Source organism: Aotus nancymaae, unplaced genomic scaffold (assembly GCF_030222135.1).
Source record: "Aotus nancymaae isolate 86718 unplaced genomic scaffold, 86718_ANA_hifiasm-v0.15.2.pri h1tg000001l, whole genome shotgun sequence".
Lineage (NCBI taxonomy): Eukaryota > Metazoa > Chordata > Mammalia > Primates > Aotidae > Aotus > Aotus nancymaae.
In genome coordinates, this window is record NW_026988412.1 from 5609917 (window position 1) to 5627906 (window position 17990).

The 17990-nt window shown below is 38.2% G+C and overlaps 1 protein-coding gene and 1 pseudogene across 2 annotated transcripts in view; one reads left to right on the plus strand and one right to left on the minus strand.

Moving 5' to 3' along the window:
• The window catches only part of CFAP61 (cilia and flagella associated protein 61), a 298775-nt gene that overhangs the window by 225600 nt on the left and 55185 nt on the right, over positions 1 to 17990 (minus strand). The gene's annotated exons all lie outside the window — the stretch shown is intronic.
• On the plus strand, positions 4717 to 7069 carry LOC110568854 (cytoskeleton-associated protein 2-like; annotated as a pseudogene).

Genomic DNA, 17990 nt, shown 5'->3' on the forward strand with positions numbered 1-17990 from the left:
TCTTAGGGCCCCCAGTTCCAGGCTTTGGCTCTTGAATGCCATCTCTGAACCTACCATGGGCCAGAAGAAGAGCCCACTGCCCTGAAGGGTGAGTCCCAGGTCTGAAAGCATTCACCACAAGCTGACAGAAGAGCCCTTGGGCCTTAAGTGAACATCAATAGTACCCTGGTAGTACTCCCTGTGGGCCTGTGGTGGGCATGGGGAGAGACTCCTTTGCCTGGGAAAAGGGGAGGGAAGAATGGAAAGTACTTTGCCTAGTGCTATTGGAGCCAGCTCAGCTGCAGTAGAATAGGGCACCAGGTAGATTTCTAAGGTTTCCTACTCCAGGTCCTGGCTCCCAGAAAGCATCTCTGGACCTCCCTAGGGCCAGGGGAACTTGTTGCCCTTAAAGGAAGGACACAAGCCTGGGTGACTTCATCACCTGCTGACTGCAGAGCCCTAGGGCCTTGCGAGAGCATAGGCAGTGGCCAGGCAGTGGTTACAGTGGGCCTTGGGCAAGACCCAGTGCTGTGCTGGCTTAAGGTTTAACCCTGTGCAGTCACAGTGGTGGTGCCCATAGGGATGTTCTGTGTCACTCTCCCCCAGCTTCAGGTGGCTCAGCACAGAAAGAGAAACTCCATTTGTTTAAGACAAAGTAAAGGAAGAGAATGAGAGTCTCTGCCTGGTAATCTGGAGTATTCTTCCGGATCTTTTCCAAGACCACCACGATGGTACCTCTACTAGTCTGCAAGAACCAAAATGAAGAATGGCTTCAACTTTATGCTAATGCATTTGAAAATGTAAAGAGAATGTACATATTCATACAAAAATTATGACCCACCAAATATAACAAATAGTTATATAACAATTTAAAATATAAACTGCAATTAAAAACCTTCCACAAAAACTTCAGGTTCCAAAATTGCGGTGAAGAAGCAAGCTGGGTTCATTCCCCCTTCCCACCCACAGAAATACCCAGCTCCCAGATTATCACCAGCAATATCCCATAACTCAAATAGGAGAGAGAGACAGCTCCCAGAGCCACAAAGAAGTGGAAACACAGAGAGGATGGTAAGAGAATCGGACTTCTCTATCTATGATACACCATCCCCCAATCTACCCAGCTACAAGTATATGGAAAATTCCCTCAACTCACAGTTTCTACATAGGAAACAGTGATATTGAGGTGGACAACCAGCTTTCTCTACCATCTTGGGTTCCCTGGCAGGAGATCGTTCCTGCCTCAACTCATGGAAGGCATCAGGAGTACTTGAAGGAAGAAATATCGCTGAGGACAGCCAGAAAGAAAGTGGGGAGGTAGGACGATCATCCTCAGCCATGGAAATTTTGATTTGTAACTCAACCAAAGGAGACCTCAAATTAGCATGGCAGTTGAGCAGCACCACACTGTAGATTTGTTCCACAGGTCCCCTGGCCATGAACCCCGAGCTAGCCTTGCCACACTACTGGGATATCCCTTTCCCTTTGGGACCTCCTCCATTCAGGATGGGTGGCAGTCTGATTTTTCACTAGAACTGATGGAAACCTGGGCTTAAAGTGCCATCTAGTGCCAAAAAGGAGGCAGACACCTAGCAGGAGAAAAACAACAACAACAACAACAACAAAGAAAGTCAACAGGTAAATTACAAAGAATCTGTAAGCAAATATCCCAATAAAAAACAAGCCAGAGAGAGAATGGAACAAATTAACTTCAGTTGTCCTACGACTGAACTGTCCTTCAATGCAAGACATAAACACATATCACAAGAAACATCAGCAAATGTGGAACCATGATCTTCTCAAATTGGCAAAGCGAGGAACCAGTGACTGACCCTAATAAGACAGTAATATGTAAGTTCTAAGACCAGAAATTCAAAATAGCAGTTTCAAAGAAACTCAGTGATCCTTAAGATAACATAAAAAAGCAATTCAGAAATTTATCAGATAAATTTAACAAAATGATTGAAATAATTTAAAAAATCAAACAGCTATCTTGGAAGTGACAAACACATTTGCTAATGAAAAGGTAGCAAATAAACAGAAAAATTCACTGGAGGCCCTCAAGAGCAGAATGGATCAAGCAGAGAAAATAATCAGTAGGCTCAAAGACAAGCTACTTGATAATACATAATCAGAGGAGAAAAAAGAAAAAAAATGAAAACTAGCAAAGACTGTCTACAAGATACAGAAAATTACCTGAAAAGAAAAAACAAATCTAAGAATTCTTGGTGTTCAAGAATGAGTTGAGCAAAAATAGGGGTAGAAAGCTTATTCAAAAAGAAGAAAAGAAAGAGAAAGAAAGAAAGAAAAGAAAGAGAAAGAAAGAAAGAAAGGAAGGAAGGAAGGAAGGAAGGAAAGAAAGGAGGGAGGGAGGGACGGAGGGACAGAAGAAATCTTTCCAAAACTTGAGAAAGAGTTAAGTATCCAGGTACGGGAAGGTGAGAGAGCATCAAATAGATTTGACTCAAATAAGACTAACCCTAGGCATATAATAAACTGATCAAAAGTCAAGAACAAAGAGAGGAGCCTAAAAGCAGTAAGGGAAAAGAAGCAAATACAGAACTCCAATTCATCTGGCAACAGACTTCCCTACAGAAACTATACAAGGCAAGTGGGAGTGAGATGACATTTTCAAAATTGCTGAAATTTAAAACTGCCATTTGAGAATACTGTATCCAGTAAACTTATCCCTTAAATATGAAGGAAAGATAAAAGTCTTTCCCAGATAAACAAAACCTGAGAGAATTCACCACAAACTGACCCATCTTACAAGAAATGTCAAAGGGAGTTCTTCAATCTGAAAAAAAATAAAACCAATCAATCTGTGCAAAAAGAAAACATCTGAAGACATAAATCACACTGGTAAAATTAAGTAAATGGACAAACCCAAAATACTCTAATGCTGTACTTGGGGTGTGCAATCTATTCATAACTCTAGTATGAAGTCCGAAAGAAAAATCTGTCAAAAATAGTAATAGTTATATCGACTTAAGAGAGAGGCAATATAAAAATATGTAAATTGAGACAACCAAAAGTCAAAATCTTGGGGAATGGAGTTAAAGTATAGAGCTTTTTTCTAGATTTTCTTTGAGTTTATTTTTTGTGATCGAAGGTAAGCTGTCATCTTTTAAAAATAACGTGTTATTTCTAAAAGGTGTTTTTCATAAGCCTCATGGCAACTATAATGCAAAAACCTATCATAGATATACTAAAAATAAAAAGCAGAAGAGTAAGCAATAGTTTAGATCATCATGACGAACAGGAGGCAGGACTAATTGCAGCTTCAACTCGGATGGATAGAGCAGCATGCAGAGGCTTGCACTGTGAATTTTAGCTCCAGATCAACTGCAAGAACAAACCTGCAATCCTAAGAGGACCCACAGACTCTCTGAAGAAAGCAGACTGCTCCTGCAGGACCCAGGAGGCACCCCAAATACTATGAGTACCCAAACTGGGAAAATGGGAAAGGGAGATCCTCCTCTCCCAAACACACATCCCCACTGGAGAAACTGAAGGTCTGTTTGCAAGAGAAGTTTCTAACCTTACCTGGAGCTGAGTCAATTTAGGGAACTGAGCAAAATACACGGGTAGAGGAAGCAGTGAGAAAGGCCCTGGGAACTCACTGGGTCCCCAGGCAGGCCATTCTTTCCTGGCACCACAGGGATCCATCAGGAAGGAGGCCAGAGGAGTGGGGGAAAACACCACAGGGAGAAGGAAATCTCCAGCTGAACTTTGTAACAGTTTGAACTGGTGGCAAGAACCCTCTTGGCCAGAACTCAGGCAGAGAGCGCAAATCCAGTGTGCAGACTCCACAGGCAGGGGAAGAACCAAGCACTTTTCTTTTAGAGTTGGGCGGCAGGTAGCCTGGGGAAAGTTCTCAAGTCCAGCTCGCCCACCACATGGAAACAGACTATTAGGGGGGCACGATGGGAGTGAGATTTTGGTTTGCATAGGAGCTGGGTGAGGCCTGTGACTGTCAGCTTTCCCTAACTTCCCTGACGATCTGCATGACTCAGCAGAGGCAGCCATAATCCTCCTAGTTACACAACTCCACTGACCTGGGAACCTCACCAGCATCCCCCACAGCAACCGCAACAATACATGCCTAAGGAGAGTCTGAGCTCAGACATGCCTAGCCATACCCCAACCTGATGGTCCTTCCCTACCCACCCTGGTAGCTGAAGACAAAGAGCATATAATCTTGGCAATTCTAGGGCCTAACCCACCACTGATTCCTCTCCATACTACCATGTTCTCTGCAAAGTGCCACCTCCTGGCAGGAGGCCAACCAGCACAAAAATAGAGCACTAAAGCTAAAAACCCTCAACAGAGTCCATTTCACCACCCCCTCCCCACCGCCACCTTCACCAGAACAGGTGCTGGTATCTACAGCTGAGAGACCCACAGATGGTTCACATCACAGGACTCTCTGCAGACAACCCCCAGTACCAGCCCAAAGCTGAGTAGACTTGCTAGGTGGCTAGACCCAGAAGAGAGACAACAATCATTGCAGTTCAGCTCACAGGAAGCCACATTCATAGGAAAAGGGGGAGAGTATTACATCAAAGGAACACCCTGTGGGACAAAAGAATCTGAACCACAGCCTTTAGCCCTACAACTTCCCTCTGATAGAGCCTACTGAAATGAGAAGGAACCAGAAAACTAACTCTGGTAACATGACAAAACAAGGCTCTTTAACAACCTCCCCCACAAAATAATCACACTAGTTCACCAGCAATGGATCCAAACCAGGAAAGAATCCCTGATTTACCTGAAAAAGAATTCAGGAGGTTAGTTATTAAATTAATCAGGGAGGCACCAGAGAAAGGCAAAGCCCAATGCAAAAAAATCTAAAAAATGATACAGGAAGTGAAGGGAGAAATATTCAAGGAAATAGATAACATAAAGAAAAAACAAACATTCAGGAAACACTGGGCACACGTATGGAAGTGCAAAATTCTCTGGAAAGTCTCAGCAATATAACTGAACAAGTAAAAGAAAGAAATTCAGAGCTCAAAAACAAGGTCTTCAAATTAACCCAATCCAACAAAAACAAAGAAAGTCCTCATTCAAAAAGCAAAGAAGACAAAAACTCCAGGAACATCTGTTGAGAAGAAAAATACTTTTTGCATACAAGCAGGAAAATGAGATGTTATCCAGGAAATATTTAAGAATACAGGCCATGATGTCTACAGTTTGTCTTCAAATGTCTCAGTAGAGGTCAGAGAGCTGTGACATCTGAGGACCAAGTTCAAGAAGGGGCTAAAGTGCTGAAACTTAAAACCAAAATGGCTGATAAAGAAAATATGAAGAGACCTGCAGGAAGCAAAAATAATACAATAGTGGGGAGAAATTGTATTCCTTTAAAACCTTCAAATGGACTAACCAATTCAACTGTAGTAATTGACGCACATAAACCAAAGGACAGTGATCAAACTCGGCAATTGTTACTAACTGAAGATGATCCCCAAAGTCAACATATGACATTAAGCCAGGCATTTCACCTTAAAAACAATAGTAAAAAGAAAGGGGTAACTGCAGAAAAACCAAAGCAAGATGCTAACATGCCCAAGAAACCTGTGCTTGGATCTTATCACGGCCAGATTGTTCAGTCTAAGATTAATTCATTTAGAAAACCTCTACAAGTCAAAGATGAGAATTCTGCAGCAACAAAGAAACTTTCAACCACTGTCCCCAAAGCCACAAAGCCTCAGCCTGTAAACACCAGCAGTGTAACAGTGAAACGTAATAGATCCTCCAGTATGATTGCCACCACGAAATCTGTGAGCACTACATCTCAGAAACCATAACTTGTGCAACCTCCTATTCGAAGTCATCACAGTAACACCCAGGACACTGTGAAACAAGGCATCAGCAGAACCTCTGCCCAAGTTACAATCTGGAAAGTGTCTTGTGAAAAAGAACTGTTAGAATCAAAAACAGCTTTATCTAGTGTCAAAAACAGTTCCTGTCAACATATAAGAAGTAAGACACTGTCAAGAAGCATAGCATCTGAAGTTGTGGCCAGGCCTGCTTCATCGTCCAATGACAAACTGATGGAAAAGTCAAAGCCCACTGACCAGCAAAAACATACTATAGGAAAAGCAACTGTTGATAGATCGGCTCATCCCAAAGAAACCGCAGAAGAGAGAAAAGCTCATCCGAGCGAGTGGAAAGCTGACAAAGGAAGAGTGCTAAAAAGGCCTCCTAACTCAGTAGTTACTCAGCATGAGCGTGAAGGACAAAATGAAAAACCAGTCGGGTCTTTTGGGACTACCATGGCAGAAGAAGATGAACAAAGATTATTTACTGAAAAACTAAACAACACATTTTCCAAATGCCTGATCTTGATTAATGAGGGATGTCGAAAAGAAAATATATTGGTCACACTGAATGACCTGATTAAAAAATTCCAGATGCCAAAATGCTTGTTAAGTATTGGATATGTCTTGCATGTATGGAACCAATCACAAGTCCTATTGAAAATACTATTGCAATCTATAAGAAAGCCATTCTGGCAGGGGCTCAGCCTATTGAAGAGATGCGACACACAACTGTAGATATTCTAACAATGAAGAGTCAAGAAAAAGTCAATTTGGAAGAAAATATGGAGAAGCCTTGTGTAACCAAGGAAGAAGCCAAAGAAGTCAGTATTGAAGATACAGGTGTTGATGTAGATCCAGAAAAATTGGAAATGGAGAGTAAACATCAGAGAAATGTGCTATTTCAAGACTGTCAAAAAGAGCAAGACAGCAAAACAAAAGATCCAACCCATGGTGTTAAAACTCCCAATACAGAAATGAGACAAGTTGCTTAATTAAATATAATGTGTCTACTATGCCATACTTGCAAAGTATGAAAAAGAAGGTGTGGTTTGATGAAACAAATTCCGCATTTAAAGAGCAAGTTTTTAACACCAGTGAGATGTTCTCAACATCTTCAAGAGAAAACTTCTAAATTGCCAGATGTGTTAAAAGATCATTATCCTTGCGTGTCTTCAATGGAACAGCTAACGGAGTTGGGAAGAGAAACTAAAGCTTTTGTATGCCGCCCTAATGCAGGACTGTGCCGGATGTACTCTGAGGATTAAACAACAGAAGAGAAACAAAGCTCTGATAGGGAATTGGGTTTTTATTATTTGTGGGGTGTTTTGTTGGAGTAGCTTTATATTACCCTTAGGTCTGGAGTTGGCCACGTACCTACGCATCCTAAGTATTCACGGCAGTGAGCTCCTTCACTAACATTCATGTTATGGCAACAGTTGTCCTCTGCATTGGAAAGCTAATCCTACCGTTTCAATCTCAACCAACTGAGTTTTTTCTTTAAGATGGGTAAATTTTGTCAGCTAGTTTACTATAGTCCTTGAATATAAATAGGTTATAATACTAGCCTGTTCACTTTACTAACTATAAGTACAGTAATGATGCATCATTAGAAAATAAGGTATTCTAGGTAAAATGTGTATGTTTGCATTGACATGTTTTTATAAGTTATGATATACCTCCCTGCCTTTAAACAGAATAATTTTTTTGGCCTTTCTTAGATTAGTATGAAAGTCAAAAATTGTATAGAATGACTCACTTTGAATATTAAGACACAGGAGGTTTAGCTTCTTTCTCACCAAATTCGTGTTACCCAGACTTGTGCTCTGTTGTGTCCCTTGGACTGCCTATTGACTGATGAAAAGTGTCTGCACTGTCACTTTTCATCAGTAGTAGTCTGTGGTCTCATGGCCTCTTTTGATTATAACTGGGGTCACCAAGAAGGATACTTAATTAACCCCATTTATAAGAGAAGATATTTTATATAAGAAAGAAAAGATTCCAAATTTAGTGGTTTAACTTCTGTAACTTCACTTGGTAGTTTTTAAACAATTAGAATGGAGCAGGGAAAGAATATATCATACTGAATAAATGTCTTTCTAGTTTAGACAGCATTTCTGAAATACTTAATACTTACACCTGTTTTCTTCTCTACAATGTAAAAACTTCACTGTTAAATCATGTTCCCCGAAACATGATAGTTACACAGTTTTCTCTCCACACATAAATGCCACCATTAAAATTGTTTTGTAAGTTTCCAAACTAATACTTACATGGCACACATCATCTGTCAACTCTACAGTTTCAAATAAGTGAATGTGGTTGAAGATCACATACTTAGCCATTTTTACATTCATTCTATTTATCTATCTTTTTTCTATTGACTTCTCATGTTCTAGAGAGTAGGGTTTTTATTCTGTATACCTGATATGTATGCAATAAAAATATCTGTATAATTTAAAAAATAATAATAGTAATAAAATATGAACAAAGTCTCCAAGAAGTCTGGGATTATGTTAAATGGCCAAACCTAAGAATAATCAGTATTCCTGAGGAAGAAGAGAAATCTAAAAGTTTGGAAAACATATTTGGGGGAAAAGTTGAGGAAAACTTCCCCAGCCTTGCTAGAGATCCAGAGATCCAAATACAAGAAGCACAAAGAACACCTGGGAAATTCATCACAAAAAGATCAATGCCTAGGCACACTGTCATCAGTTATCTAAATCATATGATTTTTGTTTTTAATTCTGTCTATGTGATGTACCACGTTTACTGACTTGTGTATAAGTCATCCCTGCATCCCTGGTATGAAACCCACTTGATCATGGTGGATTACCTTTTTTATATGTTGTTGGATTCAGTTAGCTAGTTTTTTGTTAAAGACTTTAGCATCTATGTTTATCAAGGATATCAGTCTGTAGTTTTCTTTTCTGGTCATGTCCTTTCCTGGTTTTGGTATTAGGGGGATGCTGGCTTCACAGAATGAATTAGGGAGGATTCCTTCTTTCTCTATCTTGTGGAATACTGTCAAGAAGATTAGTAGCAATTCTGCTTTGAATGTCTGACAGAATTCTACTGTGAATCTGTCTGGTCCTGGACTTTTTTTGTGGATAATTTTTTTTTTTTTTTGAGATGAAGTCTCACTCTTTGCCAGGCTGGAGTGCAGTGGCGTGATCTCAGCTCACTGCAACCTCCGCCTCCCAGGTTCAAGTGATTCTCCTGCCTCAGTCTCCTGAGTAGCTGGGACTACAGGTGCACGCCACCATGCCCAGCTAATTTTTGTATTTTTAGTAAAAACAGGGTTTCACCATGTTAGCCAGGATGGTCTTGATCTCCTGACTTTGAGATCTGCCCACCTAAGCCTCCCAAATTGTTGGTAATTTTTAAGTTACTATTTCAATCTCACTGCTTATTATTGGTCTGTTTAGGGTATCTAATTCTTCCTGATTTAAGCTAGGAGGGTTGTATTTTTCTGGGAATTTATCCATGTCTTCTAGGTTTTCTAGTTTATGTGCATAAAGGTGTTCATAGTAGCCTTGAATGATCTTTTGTATTTCAATGATGTCAGTTGTAATATCTCATTTTGTTTCTTAATTAGGTTATTTGGATTTTCTCTGGTAGCATGTTTGAATTCATTGCTCTTTTTTTTTTTTTTTTACTTAAAAAGTTTTTTCCGTAAGTTATTCTGGTACAGGTGGTATTTGGTTACATGAGTAAGTTCTTTAGTAGTGATCATTGAGTGGAAAAAGAAAAAGAAACTGTGATAAATATACATATATATATATATATATACACACACACAGTTTTCTTTTGTATATATACATATATATATTCCATTGTGATATATATATTGTGTGAGCCACTGTGATATATATGTGTGTGTGTGTGTATATATATACATATATACTGTGATATATATATATATTCCATATTGTGTGTGTATATATATTCCATTGTGTGTGTGTGTATATATATATTCCATTGTGTGTGTGTATATACATACATATATATCACAGTTGCGACACATATATATCACCCAGCTTGTGTCATTCTTATGCCTTTGTGTCCTCATAACCTAGCTCCCATATATATGTATATATATACATATATATTATATATATACACACACATATACATATATACAATTGAACATATATCACACAATGAAATATATATATCACAGTGATATATATACACATGGAATATATATATCACAGTGATATGTATGTGACAATACATGTGTCACAACTGTGATATGTATGTATAATGTATACACACACACACACACACACACACACACACACACACTAGAATACTACTCAGCCATAAAGGGAAATGAATTAACAGCATCTGTAGTGACCTGAATGAGACTGAAGATGATTATTCTAAGTGGAGTAACTTAGGAATGGAAAACCAAACATCATATGTTCTCACTGATATATGGGAGCTAGGCTATGAGGACACAAAGGCATAAGAATGACACAAGCCGGGTGTGGTGGCTCATGCCTGTAATCTCAGCACTTTGGTAGATCATGAGGTCAGGAGTTCAAGACCAGTCTGGCCAACATGGTGAAACCTCATCTCTACTAAAATACAAAAATTAGCTAGGCATGGTGGCATGCGCCTGTAATCTCAGCAACTTGGGAGGCTGAGGCACGAGAATCACTTGAACCTGGCAGGTAGAGGTTGCAGTGAGCCAAGATTGAACCACTGTACTCCAGCCTGAGCAACAGAGCAAGACCCTGTCTCAAAAACTATGTTAAAAAATTTTAAAAACTAAAAATAAAATCCTCACTTATCAATAATAACAATGACTACAAATGAAGTCAGTTCTCTAATTAAAAGACATAGAGCATCAAGCATGGTGGCTCACACCTATAATCCCAGCACTTTGGGAGGCTGAGTCAGGTGGATTGCTTGAGTTCAGGAGTTTGAGACTAGCCTGGGCAATGTGGTGAAACCTCATCTCTACTAAAAATTAAAAAAAATTAGCCAGTCCCAGTGACATGTGCTTGTAGTCCCAGCTACTCAGGAGGATTGCTTGAGCCTGGAAGGTTGAGCTACAGTGAGCTGAGATGGTGTCACTGCACTCCAGTCTGGGTGACAGAGTGAGACCCTGTCTTAAAATAGAGTGAGACCCTGTCTCAAAATAAAATAAAATATAATAAAATAAGTAAAAATAAAAGACAAAGAGCAACTGAATAGATAAAGAAGCAAGACCTGGCCGGGTGCAGTGGCTCACACCTGTAATCCCAGCACTTTGGGAGGCTGAGGTGGGCAGATCATGAAGTCAAGAGATCGAAAACATCCTGGCCAACATGGTGAAACCCCCTCTCTACTAAAAACACAAAAATTAGTTGGGTGTGGTGGTGCATGCCTGTAGTCCCAGCTACTCAGGAGGCTGAGGCAGGAGAATCACTTGAACTTGGGAGGCGGAGGTGGCAGTGAGCTGAGATCGCACCACTACACTCTAGCCTGGTGACAGAGCAAGATTCCATCTCAAAAAAAAAAACAAAAACAAAAACAAAGCAAGACCAACTATATGCTGCCTATAAGAAATCTATTTCACCTATTAAGACATAAACTGAAAACTGAAACATAAACTGAAAATGGAAGTGGCAAAATATAGTCCATGCAACTGAAAACCAAAAAAGAGCAGTAGTAGCTATGCTAATATCAGATGAAACTGACTACAAAGACTTCTAGAAAAGACAAAGAAGATCACTATATACTGATAATCCAGCAATAGGATATCACAATTATAAATATCTATAAACTCAACACCGGAGTATTCAAGTATATAAAGCAAATATTAATAGATCTGAAGGGAGAGATAGACTGCAACATAATAATAATAAGGGACTTCAACACTCCACTCTGAGTAGTAGACAGATTATCCAGACAGAAAATCAACAAGGAAACAGCAGATTTAAACTACACACAAGACCAAATAGGCCTAACTGACATTTACAGAACATTTCAACCAGCTGCTGCAGAATACACGTTGTTTTCATCAACACATGAGACATTCTCCAGAATAGATTCTCCAGAATCTTAGGCCACAAAAGAAGTCTCAACAAATTCAAAAAAGTAGAAATCATGACAAGTATTTGTTCTGACCACAATGGAATAAAAGTACAAATTAATAAAAAGAGAAACCTCAAAAAATACACAAAAACATAGAAACTAAACATTTTCTTGAATAACTAATGAGTCAATGAAGAAATTAATATGGAAATTTAAAAATGTCTTGAAACAAATGAAAATGGAAACGCAACATAACAAAATCTATGAGATACAGCAAAAGCAGTACTAAGAGGAAAGTTTATAGCAATAAATGCCTACATCAGAAAAGTAGGAAGACTTCAAATAAACAACTTAACAATGTAACCCAAGAAACTAGAAAAGCAAGAGCAAACAAAACACAAAATTAGTCAAAGAAATAAAATAAAGATCAGAGCAAAAATCTCATTACTTAGTATTTAACCAAAGGAATATAAATTGTTCTATCATAAAGACACATGCACAGTATATTCACTGAAGCACTATTCATAATAGCAACAACATAGACTCGACCCAAATGCCCATCAGTGGTAGGCTGGATAAAGAAAATATGATACATATACACCGTAGAATACTATGCAGCCTTTGCAGGAACATGAATGGAGCTAGAGGCCATTATCCTTCCCAAACTAACATAGAAACAGAAAGCCAAATACTGCATGTTCTCACTCATAAGTGGGAGCTAGATGATAGATGATGAGAACACGTGGACACACACAGGGGAACAACAGACAGTGGGCCTACTGGAGGGTGGAGAGTAAAAGGAGGGAAAGGATCAGGAAAAATAACTCATGGGTACTGACTTAATACCTGGGTGATGAAATACCCTGTACAACAAACCCCCATGACATGCGTTTACTTATGTAACAAACCTACACATGTACCCCTGAACTTAAAAGTTTAAAAAAAAAATCATTTCTTCATAGCCAAAACAAAGATCAGAGTAGGAATAAATGAAATTGAGAACAAAAAATACACAAGATCAACGAAGTGAAAAAATTGGTTTTTGAAAGGTACAAAAACAGACAAACCTTTAGCTAGACTAAGAAAAAAAGAGAAAAGACTCAAATAAAATTAGAAACATAAAAGAAAATATAACAAGACCACAAAAATACGAAGAATCATTAGAGATTATTATGAACAATTACACACCAACAAACTGGAAAACCTACAGAAAATGGGTAAGTTCCTGGACTATATAACCTACCAAGATTGAACTACAAAGAAATAGAAAACTTCAACAAACCAATAATGAGTAACAAAATCGAAGCCATAATAAAAAGTCTACAATCAAAGAAAAGCCAAGGACCTGATGGTTTCACTACTGAATTCTACCAAACATTTAAAGAACTAATATTAATTTTACTGTAACTCTTCAAAAAAATTGAAGAGGAGGGAATACTTCTAAACTCATTCTGTGAGAACAGCATTACTGTGATACTGATAAGAACAGAACAAAAAACAAAAAAGAAAACTACAGGCCAATACCACTGAAGAACATAGACACAAAAATTTCAACAAAACACTAGCAAACCAAATTCAATAACACATTAAAGATATCATTCACAAATTGGGCACAATGTTACATATCTATAGTATCAGCTACTTGAGAAACTGAGGCAGGGGATCACATAAGCCTAAGAGTTCAAGACCAACCTGGGATACACTGCAAGACCATGTCTCAAAATAAAAAAAAATTTTTTACATTATTCCCCATGGGAATCCCAAATGAAATTCATTTCAGGGATGCAAGGATGGTTCAATGTACACAAATCAATAAATATGATACATCACATTAATAGAACTAAGAACAAGAACTACGTGATCATTTCAAGAGATGCTGAAAAAGAATGCAATAAAAGTCAGCATTCCTTTATGATAAAAAAAAGAAAACCTTCCACAAAATGGGTACAGAAGGAACATACCTTAAAATGCTGGGCATAGTGGTTCACATCTGTAATCCTAGCACTTTGGGAGGCCAAGGTGGGCAGATCACTTGAGGTCACGAGTTTGAGACCAGTCTGGCCAGCATGGTGAAACCCTGTCTCTACTAAAAATACAAAAATTGGCTGGGTGTGGTGGTGGGCACCTGTAATCCCAGCTACTCAGGAGGCTGAGGCAGGAGAATTCCTTGAACCTGGGAGGTTCAGGTGTCACTGAACCAAGACCACAACCAGCCTTGGCAACAAGGGCGAAACTCTTGTCTCAAAAAAAAAAAAAAGAAAGAAAAGAAAAAAAGGAATATACCACAAAATAATGAAGACTATATATAACAAACCCACAGCTAACATCACACTGAAAAAATATTGAAAGCCCTTCCTCTAAGATCTGGAACAAGACAAGGATGCACACTTTCATCATTTTTATTCAACATAGTACTAGGAATTCCAGCCAGAAGAATTAGGCAAGAGAAAGAAAGGGCATTCAAATTGAAAAGAAAGATGTCAAATTTGTTTTGTCCACAGACAACATGATCTTATATTTAGATAAACCTAAAAACTCCACCAACAATCTGTTAGAACTAATAAATAAATTCAGTAAAGTTGCAGGATAATAACTAAAATACAAAAATCGTAGTACTTTATCAGCAACAGCAAACAATCTGAAAAGGAGATCAAGAAAGCAATCCCATTTACAAAAGCTACAAAAAATATAAAATATCTAGGAATCAATTTCACCAAAGAAGTGAAGGACCTATGTAAGGAAAACTAAAAAACACTGATGCAAAAAATTGAAGAGGACACACACAAACAAAACTGGAAAGATATTCTATGCTCGTGGATTAGAAGAATATTGTTAAAATGACAATAGTACCCAAAGCAATTTATAGATTCAATGAAAGGCTTATCAAAACACTAATGACATTCTTCACAGAAATAGAAAAAACAATGCTAAAATTTATACAAAACCACAAAGACCCTGAATACCCAAAGCAATCACGAACAAAAAGAACAAAGATAGAGGCACCACACTATCTGACTTCAAAACGTACTACAAAGCTATAGTAACCAAATTAATTTGGTACTGGTGTAAAAAACAGACACATAGACCAATGGAGCAGAATAGAGAACTCAAACACAAATCCATGAATTTACAGCCTATTTATTTATTTATTTTTAATTTGTTAACTAATTTATTTTTGAGACAGAGTCTCACTCTGTTGCCCAGGCTGGAGCGCGCTGTTGCAATCTCAGCTCACTGCAATATCCACCCTCTGGGTTCAAGTGATTCTTCTGCCTCAGCCTCCCAAATAGATGGTACTACAGGTATGTGCCACCATGACTGGCTAATTTTTGTATTTTTAGTAGAAATCGGGTTTCACCATGTTGGCCAGGCTGATCTCAAACTCCTGACCTCAAATGATCCACCCACCTTGGCCTCCATAAGTGCTGGAATTACAGGTGTGAGCCACCACACCTGGTCTACAGTCAATTTATTCTTCACAAAGGCATCAATAACATAAAGTGAAAAAAGGAAAGTCTCATTAACAAATGGTGCTAGGAAAACTGGATGCAAAAATCCTCAGCAAAATACTAGCAAGCCAAATTCAACAACACGTTAAAAATATTCTTCACCAGCTGGGCACAGTGTTACATACCTATATATCACTCACTTCGGTCCAGGAGTATAATGTGGAAAAAAAAAACAAATATGAAATGTTCTCACTCATATGTGGGAACTAAAAAAGCAGATCTCATGAAGATAGATAATAGATTGCTGGTTACTAAAGGTCAGGAAGAGTAGAGGGGTGGGGGAGAGAAAGAGAAGCTGAGTGATGGGGACAAATATACAGTTTAATAGAAGAAGTAAGACCCAGTGTTTGATAGATCAGTAGGGTGACTATAGCTTACAACCATGTAGAAGAATGAAACTAGATCCCTACCTCACACGATACACAAAAATAAAATCAAAATGAATTAAAATCTTGAATCTAAGACCTGATAAAATAAAACTACTAGAAGAAAACATTGGAGAAACACTCTAGAACATTGGTCTGGCCAAAGACTTTTTGTGTAAGACCTCAAAAGCACAGGAAACCAAAGCAAAATAGACAAATGGCATTACACCAAGTTAAAAAGTTTCTGCACAGCAAACAATCAACAAAGTGAAGAGACAATCCACAGCATGGGAGAAACTATTTGCTAACTACCCATCTGACAAGGGTTTAATAACCAGAATATATAGGAGCTCAAATAATTCAATAGGAAAAAAAACTCATTAAAAATGGACATAAGAGCCCGGGTGCAGTGGCTCCCACCTGTAATCCCAGCACTCTGGGAGGCCAAGGCAGGCAGATTATAAGGTCAGGAGTTTGAGACCAGCCTGGCCAACACAGTGAAACTCCTTTATTAGCTAACTTTACTCATACTGCAATTCATTTGCATTGTTTTTTTTTTTTCCGCCTAAGATTATATCTGAACCATTTTCCCTCACTATTTGTAACCTTCTTTTTAAAGGCTTCTGCGTATCTGCCTAAGGGATGTTCATAATTTTAGCCACCTCCCTGTGGGATACTTTTACATTTATTTATTTGGATTATTTTGTTTGTTGATTTTAGTATTATGATTAAGCTTAGTGAAATTCTTTCATATGGATCTTTTTACAGTATTAGGATTATTTCCTCAAATTTGCTATAGTTGAAGTCAAAGAACATGAACATTTAATGTGTTCTATGCTAACCATGACTAAATTGTACTCCAGACTGTTATATCAGTCAACTTTCAGAGCATCAGAAAATCTGAGTGCTCGTTATGGTGCTTCTTGCCTAGAACTAAGTGTTTTAATTACAACGCATATTTACAATTTAGTAGGCAAAATGAGGGAGAAAAAGATCTTGGGTTTTAATGTGCATTTCAGTTTTAGGGAAGTTTAATATTTTCCCACATTTATTATGAATAATATGTTTATACAGCTACTTTTGTGATTTACTTATTTTTCTCTTTCTTTCAGAATATTTCATGTAGAGTTAAATCGGTACTTAATAAAAAAGACAAGCTGGGTGTGGTGACTCATGTCTGCAATTCTAGCACTTTGGGAGGCCAAAGTAGGAAAATTGCCTGAAGCCAGGAGCTCAAGACCAGCCTGGCAACAAAGTGAGACCCCATCTCCATAAAAACTTAAAAAATTAGCAAGGTGTGGTGGTACGTTCCCGCTACTCAGGAAGCTGAGGCAGGAGGATCGTACAAGCCCAGGAAGAGTTCAAGGCTGCAGTGAGCCATACTCACACCACTGTACCCTACCTGGGCAACAGAACGAGATCCTGTCTCTAAAAAAATAATTAAAAAATTAAAAAAAATTTTAAAATATTTTTCCACAGAGTTGGATATATACATATATTATACACAAACATATAACACATATAAACACCCATATATATCTCTCTACTACTGTATGCTAATTTTTAATCTTCATATACTAAACTAAGCTTTTCTAGAAAAATTCTATTTCCAAAATTGATTCAAAGGACACAGAAAACCTGAATCTGTTAACAACCTTGAGGAGAAATGGAAAAGTTTTCAAAGATGCTTCCAAGTTACCTCTATCAGGTCTTCCACTGAGCGAGCCTATTTGTCTTTGGAGGTCTGAAAATACCAAAAGGCCAAGCAAAATGTACTGAGGAGAAGGCCTCTAACCCAGTAGCAAAATAACTGGCTTCATGCTGGGCTCCAGAATTAATAAATTTTCCTGTTTGTTGCCATGTGCAAAAACTGTGCTTTTTAGTAATTGCTTCCTTAGCCGCTTGGCTCAGATTAAATTTGGTGCACGATATTTTAAGAATCATCAAAAACTCTTTGTAAACAGAACTCACAGTGACCTTGCAATGGGTGTGACCCACTGATGGCCAATTTAATCAAGGGGGAATTCAGAGTACTCGCTGCAAGCAATTGATTTTCAAGAGAAAAGTCAGCAGGATCAAACACCCAGTTGGGATGAAAATCCCTTGAATCACCCGTATCACTGTGTTTTCTAGCAACTAACTCCTGACTCCATATAGCGTAATAGCCAAATTACTATAATTATCCCGCAACACAAGTGGCATATCAACATTATTTTAAACGCAGATTTTTTTGCATAATCTTTCATTATCTTTCAGCCTTCCATTTGAAAATGGAAAACAACAACAAA